The 27,621-nt window shown below is 37.9% G+C and overlaps 1 protein-coding gene across 1 annotated transcript in view; it reads right to left on the minus strand.

Annotated features, from left to right (window-relative positions):
* The window catches only part of HIVEP2 (HIVEP zinc finger 2), a 76,114-nt gene extending 64,932 nt beyond the window's left edge, over nucleotides 1-11,182 (minus strand). Inside the window, exon 1 of the mRNA XM_069488197.1 lies at nucleotides 11,068-11,182. The gene's annotated coding sequence lies outside the window, so the exon portion shown is untranslated. The remainder of the gene's footprint in view (nucleotides 1-11,067) is intronic.
* Nucleotides 11,183-27,621: the final 16,439 nt, after the last annotated feature.

The raw sequence follows: 27,621 nt of genomic DNA on the forward strand, positions 1-27,621 counted from the left end.
GTAAATGACTGAAAAGAATTTTATAATTGATTAATAATTTATCAAAATGATGCTATTATATATTTCCTGATCAGATAGTGACTTTCCATTCACTTATAATCTTAAGTTTTCATATGTTGTTTAGTACCTCCCATTAATACTGTACTTCCCAGGTATGTTTAGTCTATTTTGCATTTATCAGAATGAAAAATACAAGTCATGGGTCAACATTCTTCTATCCCTATCATGAACGAAGGAATGAAGGAATGAACAAATGGATAAATGAATGACCTAGATGCACACATCGACCAGTTTTTGTCCTCTCTTCCAAGGCCACAGATGTAAGGTATAAAAATATATATATATACTTTAGAAGACAGTACAGGCACGCATTCATACTATTTAAAAAATAATCCCAAAGTGAAGTTAACTTTTTTCCTCTCTAGAATTTAAAAAAAAAAGTCCACATAAACCTTTTATCTTTGTCAAATAAATACTTGGGTTGGAGCATTCTTAAAATATGCATAATAAACTTCCAAATTAGCATATAATTTAATTCAAATATTTTAGTAACTCTATAAAAACACACATTAATTTGTTCAACAACTACAAAAATTCAAAATTTATATTTTGACATAATGAAAATTATTGCCATTTATGAATGCATGTATATTTCTGATTTGCTTTGGAAACAAAAGAATTTAAAATTAAGAGTTCTACGACAAAGGTCCCATAGGTCCCTGGGATCAACTTGAATTTATGACTATTTAAAATAGAGGTAAACTTGGTGGCATGTTACACTTGACTCAAATATTCACGAATACGTGCTGCAAAGTAAATAAGGGTACAAAAGTATGGCCTTATGTTCTCATACAATCAAGCTAAAATAAAAATAGGATAAATCCTGCAAGACACAAACCTGTTAGCCACAGTTACGAGGTGGAAGAAAAGTAGAAAATGATTTAAAAAAAAAAATGAGGCAAGTAAAGGTAATGATCGTAAGGGCAAAGGAGAAATTATTCCCTGGCAAGGGCCGCTGTCACTACACTCTCAGTGTTACTGTGCCCTAAGAGATTGGCTCAAGTCTCCTGGTCTCAATGGCCCCTCACACTCCTGATCTTGATCACTGGTTGAAATGATCTTGCCAAGGGTACAAGATGTCCCCACATCTGGAGAATTCCCTGAGGATATTTACATGTACACAAGAACAAAAACATACTGACCCTATTTCTCCCAGACCTTCTGATTGAACAGGGGAAAAGCAGCCTGATAAAACATTTTACCAATTCAATTCTCAAGGAAAGAGAATTTCAAAGCTGTAATAGGTAAAGGCTGACGACAGTGCATGGCAATTTCTTCAGAAGCTCTGAGAATTCCCACTACCATTAACCTAATAGCTAGATTGTTGTACTACAGCTGGTTGAACACAGTTAAAGATTCCAGATGGCAGGGAATCACTTTGAGGGGTAAAAACATTAGTATATAGTACTAACTTCGTAAATGTAATTTCAAACAATCTGTCTACCTATAAAATAAGGATTCTTACTTAGATTAGCTAGTTTCCTATAAGAAGGATATATTTTATCTAAAATTTAGTCTGTCTTTTCTCTACTCAGCTGTATTTCCCAGCCCCTAGCCTGGGACAAAACAGGAACTCAGAAAATGTTTGTTAATTGAGTGATCAAGTAAATGGATAAATGAGTGAATACATGATTAGAAGCACACTCACTCACCATGCTTATGATCTTTGTGCCTTTGTGAGGTTGAGGAGCAATTGCTTCTGCCTCCATTCTACTACTTTTAATTTCTCTCTTTTTATTCCTTTCAAATTATGGGATGTTTTGATACAATTTAAAATACCCCTTTGTCATAATATGGGGGCTTCAGTGAAAGTTCTTTTATTATACCCAGTTGGCTGTAATAACTGCTTGGAAAAAAACAACAAAAATCAACCAAACATAAACATGATATAAATCTCACACCTTTACATTCTATAGTAATAGCCTCTTCCTCTTAACAAAGCAAATCATGAGTTTTTCCTCAACATGTTCTGATTCCTACTTGTTAAACTATTAATAGTATCCCTACCACCTCCTGCTAGAACGCTGCATCCCTGCCCTGTGTTTCCTCAGGTTGGGTGTGACACAACATGCCTGTAGGTGACTGTGTGTTGTGTCTATTTATTGGCACATAAATATCCTTGAGGACAGGAAGAGAACTGGTGTGTCTGTGTCTGTGTGTGTGTGTGCGTGCGCGCACGCACTTCCTTAGATTGTTCTCCATGGAAATCTCCTTCCAGATGGGAAACGAGCCAAGGAGAGCCCGAGGACTTCCCTGACCCTAAGCCAAGGGTGGGGCAAATGTGCTCACCATTATCAGCTGGGTGCTCACAGGGAAGGCGTGGGAAGGAGGAAGGAAGAACCAGGGAGAGAAGCTGGCAGCAAGTGCAGAGGTCTTTTACTTGTGAGAAAAGAATCTGGGAGTCTTAATGTTAACATTTTTGCAGTATTTAAAAGTTTTTCAAAGACTTCTCAGGACTGGCATGTTCTCAAATGATGCCTCTCAGCCCAGCCAGAGCACCAAGATCTACTGAGGTTTACTGAAATTTTACCCATGAAGGAGAAATCACTGAGAAAAAGCTCAGCCTTTTCTCTCACTGCTGTATTTAATTATGTCTTCAAGATAAGTAATAACCTTTAGAACGTTTCCACCCCTACTCCTGTACTGAACCCTCTTCAAAGTCACTGTAATCCTTAAATTGCCGAATCCATCAGTCCTTTCTCAGATCACAACATTGGTGACGACTTTGCAACCTTATACACTGTTGAACATTCCTCCCTTAAATGTAAAGCTCCCAGCTCAGGATCTGACATGTAGTAGGCACTCTATCAAGCGCCTCCTCCCTTAGCTTCTTTGCGTCTTGCCTTTTTTCCTTAGTTTTCCAGCTACATTTCTTGACAGCTTAAGTACTCTGGAATCCTCTATCTGATCTTCAGAGCCCAGCTGAAGCATGTCCCTCCCATAAGCACTCCCACTTTTGCAGGGTCAAAATTAATACCACTCTATTCTATGTTCTCATAACCCTTCGCTCAACTCCCATTATCTTATTGATCATGGTCAGCTTTGGATTTTAATTGAGCACGTATTTTGTATCACCAATAAATTTGCAGCTACTCAGGAACAGGACCATTCTCACTTTTCTCAGTACACCCCTCATTCACCAACGACAATGTCTTGCTCATGGCCAACTTTTCATGCCTGCTAGTTGATTCAAAAGTTTAATACAGATGTTGAATTGAATTTTTAACTGCTTCCTGTTTCCCACCCCTCATAGCCAATCACAGGCCAAAACCTATAAATAGCCCATCTACAATGTCTCTTCCATCTGCCCCCTCCTTTGTATTCCTATTACAACTACCCTAGTTCAGAACTTAATTGCCTCTCACGGACACTATCCCAGTAGGTTCCTAGCTTATTTACCTCTAGGTTTTCTAATTCTTCCTTGAGATGCTATATGTGGTGGATAGATTAATCTTTCAAAAATATAACCCAGTCCTGTTACCCTTAGCTCACAAGTGGGTAAAGGATCTCTGATGCCTGCAAGACTGATGTGCTAACTACATTCAAGGCCCTCTACACTCCCTAGGTCTCTCAGCACCTTCCCCCTGCCTTCTTTCATGTCTTCCCTTCACTTACCAACATTGTATCCCAAACACCCCACTTTACTTTTCAGTCCATGATCACACCAACTTTATCCATCCCATCTCTTTGCCTGTGTGAATTTAATTCTCTCCACCTGTCACAGTCTTGTTCATCTCTAAAGCCTTCCTCAGGAAACACATCCTGATCCCAAAATACCCACAAGAAAATGAACATAATTTCTTTCTCCTTTGAATTCACAAAGCATTTTATTTGTACATATCTGAGGGCACTACCATAAGCTTTCTCATAGCCAAGTCAGGTGTGTACTAGTCTTACCTTTCTTTTAGGTAGGGTTTATAAGCAACTTGAAGGCTGAAATGCAGACTTACTCATCAATGTGTTCCTCCACAGCACCGAAACACAATATTGCATATGGCAGAAATACCATAAATATTCATTGAGTTTAAGCGAACTGAAGCCTTTACAAATAGCCAAAAAGCTCAGGTTCCATGTAAGAAGAATGGGGCTCAAGCCAACGGAGTGTTGGCGTCTGTGATGATTGGTGTCCTCAAAATTTCCACTTAAGGCTGATGACAGAATCAAGCTCTGCTACAGTCAATGAATAATTTATTTGTGCACAAAACATTCTGTTAATGAAAATCTTTTATGGCTCAAGATCTAAAATATACTTACTGCCCTATAGTTATTAAATGTTTGCTTTAATCATTAGTACACAAAGTAATGACAAATGATAATTACAGGATCATTATATGTTCTTAAACTGATTTAATCAAGAGTGTCTCTTCTAAAATTCAAAAATTCCTCGGGAAATGTGGATGGGGTGGATTACACTGGCAACAATCAACTCATTGCTAGCATCGAATTTAAGAACCCAAGGCTTTCTGTTGTTAGACATACCACCAGTTAAAAGGGTAACTTCAGATTCAAACGGCAAGTACTTTTTTTTTTTTATTTTAGTTCTCAATTAAAAATCCCCTGCCCTCCCTAAACTAGACTGCCTCAATCAAACACATCATAGAAAAAGAGAAGTGCATTCCCTAGATGTTGCAGCCTGCCAAAAAACGTTCCTTTGCTGTGCTATTTCAGCAAGTCGTGAGATGGCAATGATCATGCTCCCCAAAAGGAAAGATAGTTATTTTTCCTGAATGGTTTTATTTTAGGAGGCTAGAAGGCACACTTCTGGCTGCCCAGAGTACTCTACCAAGTATACTGTTCTTGAGGACGTGAATTGTGGGGGATTTTGGCAGGGTTAAGGTTAAGAGAACCTAAAACCATCCTAAGCTCTTGGGAAATATTTAAGGAGCTGAAAGAACAGCAAAAGGAAGAAGAAGACTGAAGTCTTCCAGTGAATTCCAGTTTCCAACTATTAATATAAACTCTCATGCAAAAAGAAAAGTTGGATAAAATACATGCTTTTCATCTATATTTATCTCAAACTCAACTAGTATACAATGAAATTTATCATACTACTACCCAAACCAGCTTCTCTCTCTATCTTCCTTTTTCTATTAAAAGTAATATTCAAACTCCAAAGCTTAAAGCCTGGAGTCATCATTGACAGCTTTCTCCTGCTCCCCACCCCGGAGTGTGTGCACACGCGTGCACCCATATACATACACACACACACACACACGCATGCACACAGCCCTCCTAGACCCAATCAGGCAGTCCTACGCTGGCTTCCTGCACACCTCCCCTCACACTGCCCCTGGCCTGTCAACCCTTCTTGCTACCACTCCAGCTCAGGCCTCAACACCTGTCTCATCTCCCACCGCACAGTCAGGAGATCAGAAGGTACCGTGGGTCTAACTGGCAAAGTTCCAAAGGACAGGTCTAGGCACAGTGCCCCTGTGGACATGAGATCCAGGGACAATTACCAGGGGCAGGGACCTGTGGAAGTCGAGAGTCTTAAGGAAAACAACGTGAGCTGAACGTGGCCGCAAGGGCACCATGATGCAAACTCTGAGAAGTGAGGAAGTGAGGGGAAGACTGGAGGAAGTTAACTCGGAAAGAACTGCCTGAACCTGGGATCCAAGTGTTCACTAAGTTCTCTGTGCACTGCCTTCATCTGTGATGTAAGTGTGGGAGGAGACGTAAAGGGCACAACATGAGGTGACAGCTCTTGTGTGAATTAATGGAAGTGCCTCCTAAGTGGCTTCTGTGCTCGCAGTGACTGCTGCACCCACTCACCCCACCCTCACCTCCGCCCCCCCACGCCATCCAACATGGCCCAGTCAGATGCATCTTCCCCAAGTTCCGATTGCACCACTCTCTGCTCAAGAATGTTCAGAGGCTTCCCACACAGGCCAAATTAAATACATACAACTGCTTAGTCCTGCAGCCAAAGTCTGCTGCACCCTGCTGTCACTCTACATTTCTACCTGCATCTCTCAGGAATCCGTTATATTCAGAGGACACATTTTATTTTATCTCATTAAGTTTTTTTTCAGAGCCCAATTATTTTTGTTGCCATGGTCAAGACAAGGAGAATACAACCTCTTTATCAGGGGAATATAGAGGTTTTAGTTTAGTTTAGTTTTGTTTTGTTTTGTGGGGAAGGGGGCTGTTGCTATTTTACATTAAGAACAATTTTTGCATTGAAAAAAATCAATTAAAAAATTAAATTTGTTTTTATGACTCTGCTCTGGATATTTAATAAATATCAGACTTGCTGATTCATCTCACTAATATAATTAAAATTAAATCTGTGTCCAGGTATCAATTTTCAGTCCCCAAAATGAATTTCAAAATTCAAAACCAAATATTTTTATTAAATTCAATAAATATTTATTGAATATATACTATTTTTTTCAATCTCCAATTTTAAAGCTGAAGAAGACACCAGCAAAATAAAAACCTACTCTTTGCCCTTAAGCAGCTTATAGTGTGGCTTGTGAGATAAAAAAGCTCCCATAAATTATTATAAAGTGAAAGCTTTAAAAAATACACACAAAAAGTGACATGAGAAGTATAAAATGTTAAGGAGCTGCTGAGGGCAGATGAGATCAAACATGAAGATAAGTAATACTAAAATAAAGGAATTAACCAGACTCTGACATCGGTAAAATGCATTAACCAATAATGCAAATAATAGATGAGACAGAAAATGTAATTAAGAAAGCCAACTTGCCTTTTGGCAACTCGTAGATAAGACATCAATGTGATATCAGGTTCAAACATAAAGATCTCTAAGTGGGAGATTTTGTTTAATATCCAATTTAGGGATTTATAGTGAAAACTATAACTGCCAAGGGAACCGGAATTCCAGAGGCCATTTTTGATCTATAAGGATGTTGCTTGGAGATGATGAGATTCTCAGATTAGGGGGTGTGACTGGGTAAACTCAGCAGTTAGTATCATCAGGTTTCAGTTCCCTGAAGAAGATTCTACCTGTCAGAGATCTGGAAAGTTCACATTCTTATGGCACAGCATTTTCTCCCTTGGACTGCCCTCAAGAGTCTCTAAAATTAAGAGATCTGACTCTTCCCCCACATTTCAATATGGCTTCTATTTCCTCGTGTGAATCATACTAAACAGAGTGTAGTGACCACATCAGCAAAGCTCCAATGTCTGAACACCACCCATCGACTGGACCGGTGACCTCACAGTGAACGTGGCGTGCTATCCGAAGATGGGAAAACCAGGCTTGGATTCCGGTTCTATGACTCACTAGTGCTGAGACTTTGAGCAAATCACTCAACTATAACCATTCCCCCACCTCCACGCCACCATTTCCTCATACACAAAATAAAATGTGAGTAATAGGTACATAACAGTTATTGCCTCAAATGAGATAATATACAGATAGTAAAGCATTACACAAATGTTTATTCACACCATCATATTAGGAACAAGGCATGTGATCCCTAAGTTCCACTGTGTAGGCTTTGCATGGACAGTGAAAGCTGGGAGTTTCTCTTACACAGCCACCTCTACTGCAAGCTGAAGTAAGGAGACAGGAAGAAGAACAGACAGAGGGAATACTATGAAATGATATTAAAGCAGCCTTCAGTCAGGGTTTCAGATGGCTACATGGAACAAGATGTGCTCTGTTCGTACGACTGGTTTAATTAACGCTTACTGACTGAATGATGAGTAAATGAATGGATAAGTTATTGAATCAATGAATGAAGGGATGACCAGGTGAAATGCTTAAGAAACAAAGCAGGAAGAGTCAAGTAGAAGGGTAAAAGAATGTAAGAAAATAATTTTGGAGAAATGAAACGAAGTAGCCCAAGAAGCTAATAGTAATAGACTCCATGCATATAGGCAATAATGGCATAGCAAAAAGCGGTCTTTGTAAGGACAGCATTAAGATCTCAGCAGGGTAAGAGCGGATCCGAAGTTTCACATACGTTTGTAAATGCTCAAACATAAATACCGATACTCTCTTTTCAGTCACCTTAAAACACAAAGGGCCCAAACAGAAGAACTGTATGCACCTGAAAAGTTATGAAAACAATCCTATATAAAAGAAAACATTTTGAAGACCACGACACACTAAGTTTATAAGGTCTCTTCTGAATTGTGTGTGATAGCAAGAGAAGTTATAGTAAACCCACAGATAACAGACAGCAGATAGAACTTGCACCCTTATGAAATCATTATAAGACCAGCTAAAATGTGTCCAAATAGAATGAATTAGAAGTTTTCCTCCCTTTTATTTTCCTAACTGGCATAAGTAATTACAAGAAAAAACATTTAAAGGCTTATTAGAAAAGAAAGGAGAGATGAATGGATGAACAATGGGTCTGGGGAAATTATAAAATATACCAATTTCCATAGCAAATAGAATTAATGTATTTTGGACTTCCTAATTTAAAGTAAGATTTCAATAATTTCTGAGTCCAAAAATTACTAACTGTAATAACTGTGTGAGTCTCAGGAAATTGATTCCTGCTCTGAAACCAAAAATCCTCAAATAAATATGGGATTCTTAATTCTTACTTTTTAAAAAGACGAAGCACCTCCAGCACAGAATCTGGCTCACAGAACATGCCCAATGAATGTTAATAACTTTCGCCTTCTTTCTTAAGAAGAAATATCACTTACGTAATTCCTAAATAATTACAATCAATGTAATGAGAGAATATAAATCTGAGCACCCATGTGGTTAAAGGCCCAGATTCCAGTTAATATTACTTAAAACAACGTCAAGACCAAAGGCATTGGCTACTTGAAGGAAAATGGCAGGACTTGCAAAGCAACATTATTGGAAAGATAAAACAATTTATATTTATCATCTTTTATAAGAAGTATCATAAAAGGAAGATCATTCTGATGGCAAAAATTTTCCTTTCTTACTACCAGTTTGCAGTAGGGGAAACTGAGCAAATTTTTAAAAGTTATAATTTGAAATCACTTGTGCTAATGTCCATGGCCAGTTCACCAATAAAGCCACTGACAGGCTGCTAATTATGTATTCCGTACACATCAGGAAAAAAAACTTACCAATTCCATAGGAAGTGCTTCCTTATCAAAAGAAGTATTTGGTTTAATTGAAAAAATGTGCACATCTCTTTAAGACCATATTGACAGGATGAAGAATCAGTCATGTGATTAATGAAATACAATTCTTGTTACATTTAAACAATGGTTGCAAAGACTATTACCACTCTTAATCACCATCTTCAAAATCACTACTAGTTACTAAGCTCCTACTACTTGCCAGGTGTTTAATTCTCACATAGCCTTATGAATTAAGTAACATCCTTATTTCATGCAAAACAATAATTGTTTTAAAGCACAGTGACCTCAATGAGCTGACTTAGCCAGAGGAACCCAGAACTCACAGTGTGGTCATCAAGAAGGCCATTTGCACTCAATACTCAGGCCATGTCCATTCTCAGGAGGCACTTAACAAAACAGCTTCTTGAACATAATGTAAATTAGATACCACCAATTGAAATTTAACTTTAACACTAGGGTACTTAGGGGAAAATTGTAAAAGCCAAGCTTGTGAGTAGATGAAAAATCAAATGTGGCAAACAAAGCCATTTAAGTTAGTGGTTCAGAGTATTATTTTTCATCTTCTAACATCTATTACAGCTGTTGAAAAAATTAAGGCCTTGCTTGTAAAACCTTTTAACATCTCTCCTCCTGATGAGTTTTTCAACTAACTGTCTTTAAGTACCCCAAAATTTTTCCAAATGGTGCCATGTGCCGGACAATGAAAATTATTGGTTACAAATGAATATTGAATCATACATCTTACAGACAGAATGAAAAGATTCTCTGCAGTTTTTACACTTGATATTTCTACATTCATTGGATGATCAAAAGCTACACTAGGAAATCAAGTTCCAAGCTAGTTGCCTCAAGGGAGATTATTTTAGACAAAGGTAAGGGCAATTGTTGGTATTTCATAAACTGTACAACAGTACCACTAAAAAACCATCTGAGATCATCATGTCTTAAGATGCTCACAGGTAAAGCAGACACTATTAGTTGGTTTGGTTTGGAAGTAGGCTCCCCAAATGATTAGACACCTTCTTCTCGTATTCGTTATCATTCATTAGATTTTAAAACAGCTCCAGTTTATTCAGAGGGAAATTAAGTAACAAGCTGCACAATTTTAGAATCATGAATAAAATTTAGAATTTCAGAAATTCAAAACTTGTGGCCTGAATTAGGAATATAAACATTTTCCCAAACTTCCTGTTACTGTGCAAAGGGTTAACTAAAGCATGAGTTTGCTAGGATTAAAAAAAAAAAATTACCAAGCCCTAAAATCAGTATCATTTAGACTTCTGATGCCAAAAATCTGTTTGACAGAGCAGGCTTTACTATACTGACATTTTAACAGTAGCCAAAGTCCTGTTCCCACTAAATTCTATCTTGGCAGCACCAATAATTTGCTGAAAGCCTGAACTCCTCCTGGTAATGAGTTCTCTACCTCAGAAGCTTTCCACAGCAACACAGTGCAACAAGGAAGTTGAATCCAGCAAGTCCTCACTTAGGATTTCTATTCTTATCGCAGAAACCAAGATTTCTGTAAAATGAGAATGGTTTAAAATAAGGAGAGATGCTAATTTACTCAAAATGTCCTGTACCTTAGATTTGAATCTGATAAAATACAATATAATTACACATAAAAATCTCACTCAAAGTAAAATCTGATATTCCCACATTACCTCAAGATTACAACAAGCAAATCATCACTCAAACAGTAAATAAAAGGATCTGGCTTCAAACTATAAATGACAACATTTCCCAATCAAGATAAAATAAGGCTATTTCCAAAAATGCAGTGAAGACTTACAAATATTTTCATTTCGATAACATCCCAGATATCTATCACAGGTTTTGAGGGCCTCAAATCATGACTGTCAAAATTTCACATAAAGCTTACTTAATATTGTGCTTGAGAAATCTTTCCAATAACTTTGAAACCAAACCACATAGAAAGCACTTGGCTCAACTTACCTAGTGGCTGAATATTAAAGAACTGGTAAAAGAATATTCCAACCAAATCAGTTCGCTTAATTTTTCAAGTAGATCTGATTACCATCGTCTTTTAAAAAATTCAAAGACTCCACCTAAAGAGGAAAAACAAACAAAGAATAGCATTTAAACCAGAGCACCATTATATGATCTATACATTAATAACAGAAAAATCAAATTAAAACTATTATGGTATCTTTTCCTAAATTACTGCGCAAATATAAAACAACAAAAACATCTAGCAACTAAATTAAATTTTCCAATTTGGGATAAAGAGATTGTTCATGCATAGAGAAAATGATAAAATAATGCAGTACACTGTGAGAGCAGAAGATTTTATTTTCAGTACTGATTGGCACATGTAAATGGTGTCTATATGATATCAGTTAGTGTATTACGATTAGAGATGAGGAAAAGATGCAAATGATTGCCTTGGAATTATACTCATTGTTTCTTCTAATTTACTGTGGCAATGAAAATTTGTAGGTCGCAGTTCCCGAAAGCCATGGAGCCCTAGCTACATGCAATCTCTGTTGAGGAATATAAACTAATACCCAGATAGATCATTTAAACATAATAATGTTCAAGAAATCTTGGAGAGAATTCAGCAGCATGGATTTCCAAATCATTCTGAGAATGTTATACTTTATCTTCCCCAGAGAATGTTTACTCTACTAAAGACCTATATACAGCTTAATTATGGTTTATAAATAATATCAGTTTATTCTATTCCTTTTACCAATAGAAGCACCTTTCCTAAAGTTCAAACATCAAATTACTATCTCAGCTCCAAGAGAAGGTCTGAGAGAAACCAAGTGGTATCTCAACTGCAGAGAGCCTAAAATAAATGCTGGGGAACTAAGCAGAACACTGAGATAGAAAATTGGACAGCTTCTAGCTACGCCTGAATCAGGTCTTCCCAGGGTAGATTTAGTATGTTCAAACATACTAATACTTTAAAAAGTCCCAGAACATCAAAGACAACCATATTTAAGTGAAAGTTGAAAAATATACTCCAAAGCCATAAATATACATAATTTTTTATTATGCCACTTGGGATGAGCCACCTACTGCCACTCTCCAAATTCCGCTACACATGTTTGTAAAATTGATAGTTAATCTCAGTATTAAAAAAGGTTGGAATAGATTTGTTGTTTAAAACCAAAGGAACAAAACAAAAATTTTGCTAACAATGGAGAAGACAAACAGCGGTAACTATATATACTAAGTAGAAATCTGTAGCAGTCATGGAAAATATGTTTTCACTTCCATGAAAACCTATGTCTAGATTGTAGTCTTATTGCTATTAAAGAAACAGTTATCTAGGAATCTCATTTGGATATGGCCTCAAAATACTTCTTCAATAACAGAGATAAATATTCTTTATTCCAGGGTTCTTGCCGTAAGTATGACAAAATGAATGTCAAATGGTTTGGTTATTTTAAATTATACTGAATCAACAGATACATTCGCCTAAACAATAAACTGCAAAACAGATCAACACATGCATCTTTCACATTTGAATATCTAGAGCTGGGAAAATATTTCTGTACTTTTCCTGGCATTTTATGGAAAAGTTACAAAGGCTCTGTCAAATAATGTTTGGTAGCTAGCTTCATAATATCATTTCTGAATACTTGCCAGGATGGTTTTGTGCAGAAGCTAGCACAAACAACTTTTCTCTGTTAATCACTTTCCAAGGAAGAGGTAGAGCACTTTCCTCGTGATGCAGAATAAACCTGAAGATTTTTTAAAATCCTCCCTCATCGATTTTTCAGTGTAGAATGGGAAACTGACCTATGTGAAAGTCTAGAGTTCAGGCCTTGTTTTCTACTGTTTTCTACAATTGTGTAATTCTTGCCTCCTAAGAGGTCTTAAATTTCCAGAAGGTAGCCAGTCATTAAGCCAACGTGTTAAGTCCCAGAACATCAAACACAACCATATTCAAGCGAAAGTTCAAAAACATTCCAAAGCCATAAATACATAATTTTAATTGTGCAACTTGGGATTAGCCACATACTGCCACTCTCCAAATACTACACACTCGTCAAATTGATAATCTCAGTATTAACAAAGGTTGAAATAGATTTGTTATTCACTAGTATTAGTGAATCCATTGTCACCTATCTTGCAGCAAGTATGCGCTCTTTTCTATCTAACTATGGTAGTCTGAGTAGTCACTGATTTCAAATTACTTAGGAGTTTTTCAGTGTTTATAGAGTACCTAAAAGAAGTGGTATGGGCACCTTATATCAAAGTTCAAAAGCAGTAAGTACAAAATGATCCATAAGGATGATTCAGTTAAATGACTGCTACTGATTAGCACAGAAGACAGAGATCTGTCACCTTTATAATAGGTAAGCCTCATGTGTACAAACCACAATACAACATTGCTTTAGCAATGTTCATTTCCTTTCAAATGAACAGTGACCCCTGACACATAATGGTAGATTGCCTACAATCTCTACACCACATAGTAGTGCCAACACCTAAAATAATTTCATAACCTTATAAAAGTAGTTGAGTCTAAACTTCCTTACCTTTAATTTGTTTTTATTGCCTGCCTCACAGCTTTTTTGAGGGGAGAGGGGACCTCAGTCAGTAGTATTATGGCTCCATCTAATCTAAATACATCTGAACTTCGTATTTCAGTCAGTTGTATGGTACATGGTCTAAACAATGGAGTAATTTATCATTAGCTAATATTTGATCATGCTTGTCACCAGTTGGTCTGTTTCAGTTATTTGCATGTAATAAATCAGATGTACACACAATGCTGGGCTTGAGTGACTTAACTGAATGGTTTACTCAGGGTAGTGCACAGGAACCATGCTCCCTGAGTTTACCGGGACACTCCCTGGGAGCAGTTTAGCTAGTCGTGCTGTTGCAAGGCTGAACACAGTAAACTTGTTTTTTAGGAGCTCTTTACAGTGGCAAACAGCACCTGGAGTAAGCCTGTGAATCATAATGTCTCTCTAGATCTGGACTAAACTCTCTTTTTATTGATGATGAAACAGAGGCCCTGAAGGTCACAGGCACTTGCCCAAGGTCATGCAACTAGAAGCAGTTTTCCTGACTGCTATTCACGGTTTTCCCCTTTACATCATAGAGCCGCTGTGCCTCCCACAGGCAAAAGTTCAATCGTATTTAGCAGAGTTTATTGAGCACCAGCTATGTGAAAGCTGCTTCTCAGTTTAGGCTGGGAAGGAAAAGGGGGCAATAATGAGTGCCGAGTGACAGAGAACAGACCCCAGACACCACGGGCTCTCTCTTCATTGTGGTTGCACACCACCCACCTCTTCACAAACCTAGTGCAAAAGTGGCCAGTGAAAATCAGGAAACTGAGACTACTATATCCCAAGACATCTTGGCATATTTTGGCAGGGTTTCAAGGCAACATTTGAAAAGTCATGCCCTGATGGCTAATTAGTCCAGCTGCCCTACTTAGTTATTTATGTTTTTCCTCAGAAACACACAACAACATTAAGGACATTTTTAATTAGAAAAAACACCCTTAATCTCATCACCCAAACACAATTATCTTCATTTTAAAAAATTTTAATCTCGTATTTGTCCCCATGTAAACATACTTTCACCCAGATGTCCTCATAATGCACATATAATTATTGTGTATTCTGACATTTTTAACATTTCATAAGCACATTCTTTATTTCCATGAAATTCACAGTTCTCATTTTTACTAGCCACATAATATTCCATAAAGCCAGGACATCTCTACTCAAGAAAATTCATCACCTAAAGGTAGCTATGCTAATAATTTCATTTATTTCCTTATTTTATATGGACAGCTTATTTTGTATAGTCATCATAATCACCTAAATAATTTATATTTTATGATTGCACCACAAATATTTTTCACATTACTATAATAAACATTCTTAAGAAATACTATCTCCATAACTAAAAATATTTTTATTACTTTATCATTATTTAAATAGCCACCCTACTTATATTCAACATTTTGTTCATTTTCTATTTCCTGTTATTATATAAAGTTTTTATTATAATTGAGAATTATTTACTTGAAAGAGGAAATAAAGGGAAAAAAACTGATCGTTAAAAAAAACCTAGCATAGTAATTTCCTTCATCATTCCTATAGGCAGTAACATTTCAAATGTTCTCGTTTATTTTTAATGCAAGAGACACTACTTTTTCCTTGAATATTATGAGAAATAAGATTATCAAATCAAAGGGTAGGAATATTTTTATGATGGACTTCATATTTACAGCCACATTGATGTCAAGGGATTGAAATTACCTATAAAGCCACCAGCAGATGTTGGTTCCACTTTCACCAAATTTCCTCACCACTGTGTGTGATTAAAAAAATTCTGGAGATTAATGTAAAATAGTACTTCAGGGTTGCATTTTTATTTTATTTGGTGACCACAATTATTCTCTCATATAAAAATAATTTTATTATCTTTTACCTTTAATGTAAAATTTATCTACTAATATAATTTCACTACCTTCAGGTCCTAGTTTTTCTAATGAATTTAAATGGCCCTTCATGTAATGTATATGTTTTCTACAATTTTTTGTAAATTTATTTTAAAATATTTAACCATTTAATATATCTGGCTTATATGTGGATCCATATCATGAGGTACATATTCAAATATTTTTGACAAATTCCAAGTTATCTACGATACTATATACTAAGTTATCCTTCCTAATACTTCTTTCTATAAGCTTACTATAGTATATCATATGCATATATTATATTATAATGGGCCTGTTTCTGGGTTCACCATTTGGTTACATTGATCTATATATTTAAAATTGAACTTTTGTTCAGACTGCCAATGTGTAATGCGACTGGCATTGTGTTATGTAGTTTCCATGTGCATCATCACATGAACTTGGTGTGCATGTGTTGGGCAGTTCCAATAACTTATTTCATAGCAAGTCTGAATCCACATTAGGGCTAGATTCTTACTCCTTGTTCTCTTTTTTCAAACATTCCTTGATATTTCCTTATATGTACTTATGTACTTGGGAAATTCTCACCCATTTTTTCCCAAATTATATTATTTAATTATATATATTATTTGCCCTCCATATTCAGCCATACTCAGAAAGTCCCATTAGAATTCTGATTAAAATTGTGTTGAGTCATATATACAAGCATCTTTTCAATATTTTGTTCTCCCATGTTAAAAAACATAATGTATTATAATGCATCTCTATACTTATGACATTTTAACTTTAATATTCAATAAAAATTTATATTCTACAAGTCTCCTGGTTCTCTGTCTTTCCCCATCTCCATTTTACTTGCTTGGAAATACTTCATTCTTCATGTCCAGCAACTAACTTGTGTTAATTCCTCACAAAATTCCCCTGAATAACTTCCTTTATATGTGGGAAAATTTTGATTAAACAGAAGACAAGTATTTTCAGTCCTATCTTAAACAAATCCTCTTAATTTCCTTGACAAAAATGAAATTAAACTGTATGTAAACAACGTTACCACCACAGAATAATATTGCCACGCAACCATTTTATTTGCTTAGAACATTTACATGACAAAGTCCTGAGTTCACCGAAAACATAGCAGAATGGCTTAGATTACCTGGTAACCTCCTTCTGCCCACCCACCAAAGTCTCTTACTTCTGCTATCTGTGAAATAGGTTTGGATTCAAAGACAAAGAAAACCAGAGAAATGTAAATGACTTAAAATTATAATAAAATATTTTAAACTTCAATTTGACTGAAAATAATCTCCATTTTGTTGTGCATGCTAGCTAAATCCCTGTGTTACCTTCCTTGATTTAAGGAAGCTGGGTACTCTCAACGAACCTCATGTTTTAAGTAACCTACAAAGTACATGAAGAATTCTAGACAAAGAGAAGGACAAATAGAAGGAACAGGAGGAAAAAAAAGACCTGAATGTCTGTGTGAAGCTATGCAAATAAGGACCGAAACCGTTTTCCATCCATACTTTGAAAGTCACACTATGCGTCAAGTTGAGTGAAAGTGTGAGTGATGTGCTTCTCCACTTTCCTGAAGAAACATGTAGAAAGTGTGGCAAATATTTAATCTAAGTTTTGTTTCCTGAAAGACTGCAAGATGCCCACAAATTTTCTTTCCCAGAGTTCAAAATAGCAAGCTGAGTGGGTGTAAGCACTTCAAGTGCAAAAAAAAATGAAAAAAAAAGGTAACTAAGGAAAAGGAAATCATACTTTCTGCTCCTTAGTATAAGAGGTTTTTTTTAAAGCCCATTTAAAGAGATATTGGTGATTTGGATCCAGCAGTTGTCTTGAATGAGAATATAAATACAGACCTGATGACTTAATACAGAGCCCCCTGGCCATACAGATGTGTCTATGTAAAGATTAAATTGGCACCATCGTAGTTACAGTAAGAGCAGGCAGTTCTCTGCTAAAACCAGACACTTAAATCACAAGAAATCATTCATGAGCTGCATGCTCATGGGGTCTACCCTCCTTCCAAAGAGAGGGATCCTCCTCAGCAGTGCTTAATAGTACTTTAACAGGCACATGAGTCACCAGGGCAGCTTGTTAAAGGGTAGATTCTGATTCTGTAGGTCTACGCTGAACCCCAAAGTTTCCAGGTGATCAGTTCACTGGTCCACACTTTGAGAAGCAAGACCAGTCTATAGCAATGGTTTACTAGTAGCCAGACAACAGAAATAATAATCAGCCAATTAAGAATGTTTGCCAGGTTCCTAACACGGGTCAGTTGTTATAAGAGATAGTAAAGTACATAACATGAGCCCTGAGCTGACACATAAAAAGTATGTCTTAAAAAAATAAAAGCTAAATGCTAAAAGTTTCCAAGAATAAGAGCAGTTGAGGACAGAAGAAGTTCAGTAGGGGCTAGAGTAGTCACAAATGGCCTCACAGAGCAAGTCGGACATGAGCAGCCCCAGGTTGGGGTGGGGAGCAGATGTGAACAGAGAAAGAGCAGATCACCACTAGGGACAATTCCAGGGGGGAGAGCCTAGAGTTCCAATAAGACAGTGCACCTGCTTTGTGGTTGTAGATATTATCATTGGAAGCTTTTAGTCAGAATTCACTTTTGACCAGGTGAAGGGAAACTCTGACCTTGTTTAAAATTTACAGGTTTGTAAATTATAATACTATTCCATGACAGTAAAGAATGGGAAGTCTTGCCTTAGTCTTATGCAAATTTTCTGCATTGGCAGCAGCAACAGTGTTATGAATGACATTTTAGGTTTAAGCCTAGGAGCACAAAATTACCATTTCTGTACATATATTTATGCATATGTATGCCCTTGATTAACATATGTCTTTAATGATTAACAATTTTAGGAGCATTAGAATCATAGAACTTTTCACTACAATAGAATGAATAATTGTCTGTGACTTCCAGTGCTCGAATTTTACTTTTATTACAAAAATAAATACTTTTTTTTCTCCTATAAAATGCTTTTGGATGGCACATACCCACACAACACTCTCAGTTCCAGCATTATACTTCCCTTTCCTCCCACACTGGCTGACAATGGGAAGAAAACATACCCAGAAACAGAATGAAATTATTAATGAATTATACTTTAGGTGTTTTTTTCCTCCTTAAAGAGTTTTTCCTGCCAACCCACAATACGCTGGATGTATTGCACAATGGATTCAAGAGAAATGCAACAGAGGATTCCAAAGGTCAATACAAACATGAAAATTCAATCTCTAAACTATTTTTTACTGAAGAAAATTATAGAAGGATGAAAGTACTCGCAAGCTGTAAGAGGGAAGTGAAATATTGGAAAGAGAGAGAGAATATCTTAGCATTCCCAGGTCAGGTCAACAATCCCACTGAGTTCCAATTCCATCTTTTACTCTTTGGAACTATCACCTTCATCACCTTATTGTAAAGCATTAAGAAATGCTATTTGAAAGACCTGCAAATATTATGTATCATCTCAACGTTACATGCCAGGACTCTGGGTTAGCCACAGCTACTGTCCCAGATGTGCTCCTGTCCTATCAAACTTCCTTGTGCTTCCTGTCCCTACTAGGGAAATCAGAATTCAGGTGACGAATTATGGTAAAACTCTGCCATTTCAAAGCAGCAAGGCTTGAACATTACAGGATATCTGTATCACTACAGCTACAATAAACAAGGCCCTAGAATTCAGGATGCACCAGCGGAGTCACCTTCTCTCCCCCTAATCCAGTGCGCTCACACATATTATACAAATGCTCATTAGCAACAAGAAAGAGATACTAATACAAGGATGCTAAATTGATTGATACCCATGAATGGTAGCAAAACAAGATGCAGAATGCAAACAGGCATACCTTACTAATACCATGAAGTCTGTCTTCTACAAATCTCTTCCCCTTTCGACTCTGGACCCGGTCAGGTATCCTCGCCTAACTAGGTCATGGGGTCGAGCATCTAGTCCAAAAAAGAGCTGATAAGCTTTTTCACGCTAGGCTGCCAAAAAGGTAATGGGTGGGCTGCCAAAAAGGTAAAAAAATTTACTTTATGAAAACAACAAATACAAACAGAAAATCTTGGGACATTGTAAAACATAATACAAACAAATAACTGTTGGTAAAGAGACATTTGAGGAAAGGGTTTTGCTAGAACAGAGGACATGGGCCCTGGGAAACGTTATTATTAATTTCATTAAGATATAGTGCAAGGTGCTGTGTCATATAAACTAGAACCAGATATGGTCTGCTTTTAGTTTTCTGAGGTGATTTCTATTTGAATTGAATTGGGCCTTCTGAAAACAATTCATCAATGGTTAAGTCTCTCTCTCTCTCTGTCTCTCTCTGTCTCTGTCTCTCTTTCCTTAAACTGCATATATATCTTTTGGCTAATTATAAGGCATAGTCCTATTTTTTTCCTCCTTGGTATCCAGCACCATAATCCTCTGTGTTTGTGTGTTCACCTGCTTTTAGAATTACTAATGCATATCACCAGAAGTTACAGAGTTAAATTTGCAACAGCATAGACTTCTAACTACAAACTTGGACCTACAGCGGAAACAAACTTCAGTAAAGAAAGATTTCCCAAGCCAGAATGGATGTCCTCACTAACCGGGCTGCCAGGCCTAGATCAAATGAAGGTCGATGCAATGTCCCCAGAGGAAGCTGTTCAACTTGCCGAGTTGGTTCCCTGGAGCCCTGCCAAGGAGGCCCTTCAGACTGACAGCCGACCTGGCAGAGCTGGTGTCTTCCCCCAGGCAGAGAGGCCCTCCCCGGATGACAGGCTGGGTGTAAACCCGTCTTCCGCAGACACCCAAAGACAGCAAAGCTAAGCGGCTGGGGACAGCCACTTGTGGCTGACACAAAGACAGCCTCCCTCTGCCGCAGGACAAGCAGGACGATCACTCGGGCTGTCAGCCTGTCGAGATGTATATTGCAGACAGGACATCCCTCCTGGCATCCAGCGTGAGTAAAGCCCAGGCCACGGCAACAACAGCCTGGCCTGAGGACAGCCTGCACCACACATCAAAGCCAGAGGCCCTGGGAGGCTGGCCAGCGGCCAAAGACGCCTCAGAGCGGCAGGGGAGTGTGTTGCCTTAGGACAATAGCAAACTGGGACGTGGTGGAGTCTGTAAATTCCAAGCACTGGGGAGGTCTTCTCAGAGATTTTACCCTCTTCTGTCAGGGCTGTGATTTAATTTCCTTTGAAGAAAAAAAAAAAAAAGAAAGAAAGAAAGAAAAAAGAAAAGAATATACATTCCCAAACCTTCTGTCTGCAAAGGCAGACACCACAATGCAAGCTAAATGCACTCTGGTCCTTCCCAGCCCGCGGCCACTGTCTAACACAATACAGCTAAGTGAGATGTGACATTCTCCCGTTCATCTTAATAGGGCACTAAGTCTAAGGGGTAATTAAGATCATTTAAATGCAAACATCATTGTTCCATTGCTACCATCCTCCCAGATATTTCCCATCAATTCAGTTTAATTACAGTAGCATTGCACGTTAATTATAACCTGACAGTTTCATTGATTTGGCAGGGCACGGCATATAGTCCCACTTTAGGTAACAAGGGCTTAAGGTGAGGCATCAAACTCACAGTCACAAAGATGACTCAGCTCTTGGGCTGAGGAGGTTCTTCTGCCAGGAGAGGTTTACCCACTTGCTCAAGAGAAATAAAATTCATTTGGGAAATCATCATATATCTTCACTTTTTTAATGGCTTTTTTGCAAACAAACAAACAACAACAAAAACTCCCACAGAAAACAAAGAAAAAAAAACTGTAAGAGAGTAAAAGAAAAATAGATCTCCCCCTGTTCTACAGTTTGAACCTGCAATTCCTTAGGACCAGGACAAAGCCCCATAAAGCCCATCCAAATGAGGCAAGCGCCAAACAGAAACATGGCGCACTGAGGCCGCTGAAGTGACTGGGCCGGGTCAGGAGGAGCCACACTGCATAAGCACAAACTAGAACAGAGAGGGCTGGCTAGTCTTCCTTTCAGAGGAAATGAATATGAGTTGAGGTCACTCAGCTCTAATCCACCCTGTACATCAGGGTTAGACTTCCAGCAGCACATGCTCCATGAAGCCAGCAGTTTGTCATAGCCCGGCGTGTCATCCGTGATGGCATGCTGGGGGTGGAACAACTTCCAGCTCCTCGCTAATCCCGTGTGGGGAATGCCAAGGTACAGAGTTTTACTTGATTGCATAAAACGTAGAGCTATTTTCAGCCTCTGAATCATGCTGGCTCTTTCATCAATCCTAAAGCCATATTACAACTCTTTAAAAATATCTTTTCTAGTCAATTTTCACTTGTTTTAACATAAGCAAACCATTAAAGTAATCCTGCTAAATCTCCAATAGATGAACCCATGAAATGGAAGCCAAAAAAAAGAAAAACCCAAAAACAGACCCAAAAGAGTTTTATAGATATTTGTAACTTAAAATGGTCACTACAGCCATTGTAATGGGCCATGAGTTATCTTCAAACTCTATAAAAACCCTGAGCAGTTAGCACTTAGCAAGACTTGGGTACCTGAGAGCAAAAATCAATTTTGTTTTAGTGACACTTCTTAAAACGGCTTTGAAAAGTAACATTAAATAACGAAAATTTTAAAACTGCTAACTGATATAGGAAGAACCTTAGCTATTTCTGTAATCATTCCACTGGGATTTGGGCTGAACATTATAAAAACAGGATGTTTTGTTTGTTTGTTGTTCTTCATAAAAGACTACCAAACCAGTGTAAGATTCCAAAATATATCGAAACTACAGATCTATGTGCAGTCTGGTAATATTAAAAAAAGCCAAATGGAATTTTTACTCACGTATTTAAAATTTCTGCTTCATGTAAAATGACCTCAGGAAACACGTGTCTTGTTTTTATGAATGCCAAAAGGAAATGTAGACACGTAACATAATTCTGCCATGGTTCAGCATCATCTCAAAGAGCCCTTAATCTTAAATACGGGACAGCCACAAATGAGTCTTCACTGCTAAGACTTCTTATATTTAAAATTAACATGGATTAACCCATGGCAACAAGATACTTGTTCCATTTTAGTTCAAAGCTAATCCTAACAACAGAAGTATTCCAATAACAAACTTTTCCTAATGTTAAGTCAATGAACTGATGAAACTACTGGCACCAAACGATGAACTTAATAATATTACAGGATTTAGAGATAATGTTAAGTGGGTATGACTACCACACATATACAGTCTTATCTGTGCGTGGGGGAGGGGGGTAAGCACCTCTGTAAATAAAATCATGATGTTTCACTACTTTCTACCTAAGTAAACAGAAGCATACATATCATCCCCTTACCCTGACCCAACAGACCCACTGGGGAATGTAGAACAAGTGTGTCCAGGAAACAATCCCTCTTAAATAGCCTTTCAAACAGATAGCTGGACTCTGCTCTGTCCATTCTGATGCTTTGAAATAGTCACCGGAAAAGTCACTCAAACAACTGCACCTGCTGCCAGGATTCCAGGAACGGGTCTTCTGAAATCAAGTGGAAACACCAGTCCAGCCCCGAGTCTAGGAAGGGAACTAGAGGCTTCTCTTCTCTTCTGAAGTCCCAGAGGCTACATCTCATCAATAAGGCTGATGGTTTTATGTTTTATAAAACTATGAAAACTTTTTAACATCTAAGCACTTATAAACTTTTCTGCCTGGGCAAATAAAATTTTTGTTTCCTATTTCGATATCTGTAATTTGCTATTTCTGTCATCTGTGCACTTACTCAAAAATCATTTACCAAGCACCTATCACTCACCAGGCACTATGAAGATACAGAAACGTAGTTTTTGACCTCAAAGAATACCTAGCTTGGAGGTGGTATGAAAAGTGCTACAGTATAAGCTACAGTAGGACCCACAGGAGAAAGAGGGGTAGGTATTAAGGGAGGTCTGAGAGTGGAGGCACTTAAAATGGATCCTGAGTAATCAGTAGACAGTTGTCAGGTGGACAGGAGAAAACCAAGCTGAGAGAAAATATATTCAGTTTTAGAACAAACTTAAGTTTGAGGTGCCTGAGAAAGATCTAGGTAGAAATGTCCAGGCAGATACCTGGACATATAAATATGGAACCTGTGGGAATATGTGAACTGAAAATCCATTTTGGAAGACCATTGGCACCTAAGATGACACTTTAAACAATGGGCCTCTGTAAAACAGGCTACACAGAGTAAGAGGCCTAGGGGCTGAACCTTGGGAAAAGCCACAGAGACAGGGAAGTGTGTGAATGGCTGAGAACAGAGGAAGGACTACTGGGCCACAGCATCACAAAACAAGCGGAGAAAAAAAATCAAATGATAAACAGTCAAATACAAATCAACGATAGGTCAAATAAGCCAAAGACCTACAACATTTCACTGAATTTCACAAGTAAGAGGTGACCAATAAAGCAAGTAGTCAAAACTGTGCAGCGATCGACACAGGTAATGTAGAAGCTAGAAAAGCTGTCAGGATTACTGGCTTTATTGCTTGTTTGTTTGCTTGCTTTCAAGATGGAAGAGATTTAACTTTTCCAAGTTGAGAGACCTTTAATAGCTATGGTCTTGGAAAGAAAACAATGTCCTAACAAGATTTTTCTGGATTAAATTTTGGCCACAGTAAAGAGATAATTATGACTTGATTGTGTTAAAGTAAAACTTCAAATTCTCAACAATCTGCTAGCCACTAATACTGATTTATTGATTTGGGGCGACTTTAATCAAAGGAATATGCTGTTCTGCCGTTATAAGGAATCAACAGGGAATCACAAAGAACTGTAGGGAAATCTTAAAAATAAAACTTACCCCTATCAGAATGGCCCTTATTAAAAAGTCAAAAACAATAGATTCCGGCATGGATGCAGAGACAAAGGACCACGTACACACTGTTGTGGGACTGAAAATTAGTACCACTTCTATGGAAAACAGTATGGAGATTCCTCAAAGAGAGAAATGTAGACTTACCATTTAATCCGGCAATGCCACTTAAACCCTATTTGAAATCAATGCAAGAATAACAACTTCCATGAAAAATATTAGAACCAAGTTTAAATTGTACAAGATGAAAGAAAATGCTTATGACAAAGAGGCTGCCCAAAACCCTGCTTCAGAAATGTTTAAACATTTTTTTCAGCCATCTGGATGGGAAGGAATTCCTAAATCTGGCAATTCCAAGTTACCAGTGAGTGTAGCAAGAGAAGTTATGAAGAAGTGCCCTGGAAGAACTCACTGCTGCACCTAAGGACTAACTCATCCTGCTCCGCCTGGGGTCATGCAACACAGACGTTCTCACTCTGAAAGCTGCTTCATGGCAAGGAAATACTCACATTGAAAACAGTAAGCAAGAGACTACATCAACTGAAAAACATCAGTATCACGTGATGGTTTGTGTTGTATGATTATAATGGAAAATCCAGTTTTATTCATGTGATGAAAAATTCAGGAAAAAAGGTGTTTCCTTAGAACTTAGAAAATTATTTATAAGGTTAGTTTCTGGGAAATATAAAAATAATAGAAGCACTTTCATACTTTTTTTACAACTTTAATTTATAGTTTTCCAACTCCCCCTGCTTTTATGTTTTAAGTAAGAAATGAGAGGAGAAAAGGAAAAAAAAAAAAAAGAAGAAGAAAAAAACCAACAAGAGGAAGCAACTTCAGCAGGTCTGAAAAAAATAAGGCCTGGTGATAGGATTTGGCTCCTAGCCAAGAGTGGGGTCCCCCTGACCTCAGTCTGGCAAGACTTAGGGTTGTGGCTCTTTTATATATAGACACACACATACACCCCAAGCATTATCTAATTACTTTATAAGATATAGGAGACAGTTTTGGCAAGCTAGACTTTATTTAGGCTGCTGTGATTTCCATAAAGACAAATCTTAAAAATTTGGGCCTACTATAGAAAAACATTAAGAAAATGAAAGGTCTAGAAATAGTAATGGAGTTTGAAACAATAATCACAGAGAAAAATAAAAATATCCTTCATTTACTGAGTCCTTGTGTTCCAGGCACTGTGCTAAGTGAATTACTTGTATTTTCCCATTTAATCCTCTATGAGGCAGATACAGTTATTACTTCCCCTTACAGAGGACTCGAGGCCCCAAAAGTTTAAGGAACTTGTCCACAGTGTCACAAAAGAGAGTTGTTTTTTTAATCCATTGGGTCCTAATCTAAACCAATGTTTTTAAAAATATACACATAGTGGCAATATAAGAAGATTCTTGGGTTGAAGAAATCCAAATATCCTGCAATTGCTTGCACTGAATTTTCAGTTCTAATCATAATGATTCTGACCCGGTAAATGGACTACCAGTGCCAAACCAAAAAGAAGTTTAATGTATTGAACCATTCCTGATTACTCACTATCTGAGCTGGTATGATGGAACCTCATGGTGGAAGAGATTCAGGTGGGTCAATCATGTCTTTACACAACAACGACAGAATGATTTCACACTTAGTATGGAGGTCACTAGTCTAAATTTGGCCATAAAATCAAAGTCTTTCTTATGAAGCTCAAGAGTGTTCTTTTACCCAGACCACTGTCCTAATTTACTGTGGCACTGATAAGTGATTATTACCATAAAGGAAGGCTAGAACTAATGGCTTTATATACCATGTTCCACTTGATTAATTTTGGAGGGCATGCCATGCTGTCTATCTAGAACAAGCATCACAAATAGTTGTTGGCATCTCAGGCCAGCCTTTGAAAGCCTATATAACCTGATTTAGAATTAGCCACAGACAATATAATAAGAGCACCATAGAACCTACCAACCCTAGATGGCATAGCTTTTTGACTAATAGTCAAACTGAGGACTCGAGTCAATAGGATATGAAATCACTTTTTCATACATGGGCCATAAAAGTCCAGGTGGAACTCTAAGAGGTAAATAATGAAGTAAGACTAACAAGACACATTGCCTGGAAGCAGAATAGGTCAGTGCACCTGCAGGAAAATCTCAGTGGCTCTGGTCTTTTGTCAGAGGCAGCAGTGGTGGTCCAGTCATTGGTAGCAACAGAGGTGGCAGAAGAGTTGAAGAGAAAAAAGGGCAGGGAAAATATGTGAACCAGGAGCTACAGCAGTCCTTGAAAAGGGAGTGTCCTACAGCGGAGGGCAGGAGGAAGAGAAGGGAATTCCCAGCAGGGAAGCCAGCAGGGAAATCCCCTGGTTGGGGTTGCCATTCACTCTGTCACTGACTAGGAATAGTCACCATTAGTAATTTAATGCTCCCAATCCTTATTTCTTACTCTGGCTTCTTAAATTCAAACTTGGTGTTGTTAATAAACATCTGGTTTGATCTGATAGATATGCAATCCTCCTCAGATTTATGGTTACCCTAAGGGGGTTCTCAACTAGCGTGATTTTACCCACGGAGGGACACTGGGCAATGTCTCGGGTTATTTCTGGTTGTCAAGACTGGGAGAGGAAAGCGGTGTGCTATTATCATCTAGTGGGTAGAGGCCAAGGATGCTAGTAAATATCCTACAACGCACAGGACAGTCTCCCACAACAAAGAATTATATGGCCCCAAATGTCAAGTGGTACTGAAGTTGAGAAACTCTATAACTTTATAACTGTGCTAGGGTAACATTTGGTATATGTTACTGTGTGCTCCTGATGTCTTTAAGTAAGTGATCATAACTCTTGTAGACTAATTGTATCACTCAAACTCCATTGTGAAGATTATGCTCAACTAAGAGAAATTCTACACCTAACCACCAATATTCTTCAAAATAACAGAAAAGGCATGAAAGGGCATGGCATTAACTTGGTGTCACCCGGATCTAACTGAAGTTTTCCAGGGCAGGGCACTGGAAACCTCCTTTGTGAATGTGAACCCTGCCACGGATGCCGCATCCTGCATCTTAAGCATTTCCATAAACAGCAGCTGTATTCCTCCCCGAGCATCAAATGACAACCCAGGAACATGCGCACGTTCCTGAAATGCTCACAGCCACCCAGTGTTAAAGCAATAATCTCCCCTGGGAAAAGCCCTACTGGGCTGTATGTGGGAAAAAGGAAGAAAGCAGTGCTAGTCATCACAGCAGGGGTTCCAGGTCCACTCTGCCACAGATGGCTCCAGGACCCAGG

This window comes from Eulemur rufifrons, chromosome 15 (assembly GCF_041146395.1).
Source record: "Eulemur rufifrons isolate Redbay chromosome 15, OSU_ERuf_1, whole genome shotgun sequence".
Taxonomy (NCBI): domain Eukaryota; kingdom Metazoa; phylum Chordata; class Mammalia; order Primates; family Lemuridae; genus Eulemur; species Eulemur rufifrons.